Consider the following 3,593-nt stretch of genomic DNA (forward strand, 5'->3'; position numbering starts at 1 on the left):
GCTTGGGCCTGGGCCTGTGCGGGGCCTGGGCCTTCACCCGAGCTTGGGCCTGGGCCTGGGCCTGGGGCTGGACAGGTCTTCTCCTCAGTTTGAGCCTGGGCCCCGGCATAGGCCCGGGCCCGGGCCTACATTGGGCCTGGGCCTGGGCCTGGGCCTTCCCCTTCCCCTTCCCCTTCCCCTTTCTCTTCTCCTGAACTTGGGTCTGAGCCTGAGCTTGAGTTTGAGCTTGACCTTGGGCCGGGGCTGGGACCTGAGCCTGAGCCAGGTCTGGGCCTGGGCCTGAGCTCGGGCCATGCCCCTGAAACACCGGGGGGGGGGCTGTTTCATCAATCCCCCCTCCCTCCTGAGCCCCCCGCGCCCCGCTGGCACATCGCCCCGCGCAGGACCGAGGTGGGAGGTTGGAGGAAGGACAGACCATGGGGTCCCACACCCCGAGGGCATAGCGAGGAGAAGGGGTCCCAGGAACCATCCAGCACTGGCCTGGCAGCAGCTCCCAGGCCCTCGCAGTGCTCCAATTGGTGTTCCAAGCCTGCGTGCGTCCCTCTGTTTTGAGCCAAATCTTGGGGGAAAAATTGCGTTACTCTGTACTAAATCAGTAACCGTGGCAGGGTTTCACTGTCTCTTTTGGATCCCAGCTTTCTGCTATAGTTTTTCATTAGTTGGCGTTCTCAGTTTGACTTTAATGCAATACGTCAAGGGGACTGAGTGATGGGGACATGGTCTTTGTAGTGCCTTAAAAGATGGATGCTTACGTGGGACCAGGCTTTCTGCCCGAGGGAGGAAGCACGGCTGACATCAGTCGGAGGGAAAGCAAGCTGGAGTGTTGGCTGAGAGCCTGGGCTAGAAACTGGAGGAGTCTGGAGGAAAAGACACAGGAATGTGGTGTCAGGGCTGGGACCGCTGTGAAGCTGGGAGAGGGGGAAGAAATGGGGCTGTGGTGTGACAGAGGGTGGAAAAGCGGCTTTAGATGGCGTGTGGTTGAGGCTCAGAGATGGAGGATGATGCCCCTCTGCACCAAACGCCCTCAGAGTTTCTTTCAGCAAACTGCTGCTGCTGCTGTGTTTAAACTCCTCCATCAACACAAAGGATCGCAGCACTAATAATACCAGCCACAGCCATGCGTTTTTCTTCCTGGGTTGGCTTACAGAAAATGTGTAATTTAATTTTTCATTTGCAATAGGCCCCCCTGCTCAACAGTTAGGGGCTGAGGGTGACTGGGAAGGCAATTTTCTTTTTCAAACCAATTTCTTTCGAAAAGCAAACAGAGGCTATTTATATCTTAAATGAGAATTCTGGTAACCATTTAGACGTGGAGTATTGACTGTTTGCTCTAAATATAGCAGATGCAATCGCTCACTTTGTTCCTACTGTCAGGAATAGATCCCGTCTCGGGCGCTGATGCTGGAATGTGTGATGGAGCCTGGGGGAGCCCAGGTCCCACAGAGCAGATCCCTGCGGGGAGGCTGGTGGTATTTATGGTCCTTGACTGAGCCAAGCAGGAGGTACAGGATGCTGTGTCCTTCGCGTAGGGCTGAGCCGAGAGGTTCATTTCTGTCACTTTTTATGGGCTGTTTCTAAAGTGAGACTTGATTCAGGCTCCATGGGGGACACTTTCCTCTGTACTGTGCTGGTTTTAACTCTCCCCTTGACTTCACAGAGGAGGGCGGCTAATTGCTAGGCTGCTGGACGCCTGCCTGTGATGGGTGAGTCAGGCAGTCATTAGAGCAGGTGACAACATGCAGATACCATTCAGCCGTACCTAAAGCCCTGTCAATCAGCATTTCTTTGTGCCACTTGGTTCCCATTTTGGGTCATGTGTTCCCACAGCAGCTGGAACACGCAGCTTTATCTAGTTGGCGTTTCTCCCTGTCCCTGCGTCTCACCTTCCCTTTCTCATGGGAACAGCTCTTCCAGCTCCCTCAGGTGACCCATCTCTGTCCTTTGGGCTTTGTCATGTTTCGCGGCAAGTCCAGGGGAGAGCAAAGATGTTTTGCGGTAGGGTTGTGGTTCGACAGGCTCCTCCGCCACTGAAAATGCTGGTGAATTGGCTGGATGAGACTGTGTGGTCACCATTTGAATGTCAACCTGTGCGAGGGGCACAGTAGAGGTGTTGTCTATACCGTGACAGTGTGTCCATATACCTGGTGAGGGCTGCGGGCAGAGGTGAGACCCAGCTGAAAGGTCTCACAGGGAAGAGAAGACATTTTGGGCATGCAGACAAGTGTGGACCTCAGGCAAGGAGCAGTGCTGTTGTGCCCTAATCTTCACCTGTCCTTGTGGAGCTCCAGGCTGTGAGACCCTTGTCCCCATCTAGGTTACGTCCTTGTAATGCAGTTCCTAATAGATATCGCCAACAACATGGTCTTCCCCATCCACGTCACTTTGCAGTCCTGTTGGGATCTCCATCTTGGACAGAAGGGCTGTGTCTGACCATCCTCTCTTCTCATGCAGAGCTGGTGTTGCTCTGCAGTTCTTCCTAATTTTCAGTCTGGCTTTTTTCACCCACTGTCAGTTCCTCAGCAGAAGGGTTTCAATGAGCAACCTATGAAAACTCCTAGTGAAACAGTTAAAACATGAACACGGATGCTTAGTGTTGAATGAAAAGAATAATTTCCACCTGGATGTGGTAATAAACCTGAAGTGCAAAGGATCAACCTGTTCCTCGCATTTGGTTGTGGCTCTTTGTATAACTCATTTGCTGGACAGCCAGTTTCTGAAATGTGCAAATGTTTCCAAACCATCTGATCTCCCGCATCTTAAAGCCATGGTGTGCACTCCTTGCTTACCCAAACATTTGGTTAACCCATTATCCTAAAAACCAGTTGATCAAATAAGCTGTATCCAGAGCCTCTTTTGGTATTGCCGGTTTCCTTTATGATACCAGTTATTCTTTTTTTTTTTTTTTTTTTTCTCTGTCATTTCTATACACATTGCACCTCTTGTCTGCTTCCAAAGGTAACTTCTGAGGGATTTACCACCAGTTATTTAATCCAGCACCAGGTGACTCTGTGCCTTTCACCATTTCCTTACAATGACTTGATGTTTCTATACTGATGGTCTGGCATTTTGCTGTGCTCCACTTCTCGCTGCTGGACCATCTGGAGCTTGTTGTGCTGTTGCTACCAGCTCTGTTACTACCTTTTACTATGCAGCTATCACCAGGTTGAACTTTGTCTCATCCTTCTGCTCCTTCACTGCATCGTCAGCCTGAATTTTCTATTTAAGTCTTGCTAAGCTGCCGTGGTGGGATAAGCCTGTATTGCTAGGTTGGGAAGGTGTTGTCAGGGTTGTGGTCACCTGGGACAGGGTGGTAGGAATGAGAAGTTACAGCTCCAGCCCTCGGCTGTGATCAGCAGCACAGAAATGTTGGACCTTTTCATTAGGTCATGGATGTGATCCTGCAACGGCTCAGGTTCCTGGCCAAGATCCTCCTAATTTTGACTGGATGGGAATTTCATCTCAGGCTCTGCCCTGTCTTGAGTCCTGGTGTCATTCGGGGACCGTTTCAGGGCCGTGGTGTCCTGGGCTTCTCAGGGAGTGCTGATGGGAATGGGGGGGGGTCATAAGCTGAGTTTCATCCTTTGAAGCAATGT

Source organism: Charadrius vociferus, unplaced genomic scaffold (genome assembly GCF_000708025.1).
Source record: "Charadrius vociferus isolate BGI_N301 unplaced genomic scaffold, ASM70802v2 scaffold787, whole genome shotgun sequence".
In the NCBI taxonomy this organism is placed as follows: Eukaryota; Metazoa; Chordata; class Aves; order Charadriiformes; family Charadriidae; genus Charadrius; species Charadrius vociferus.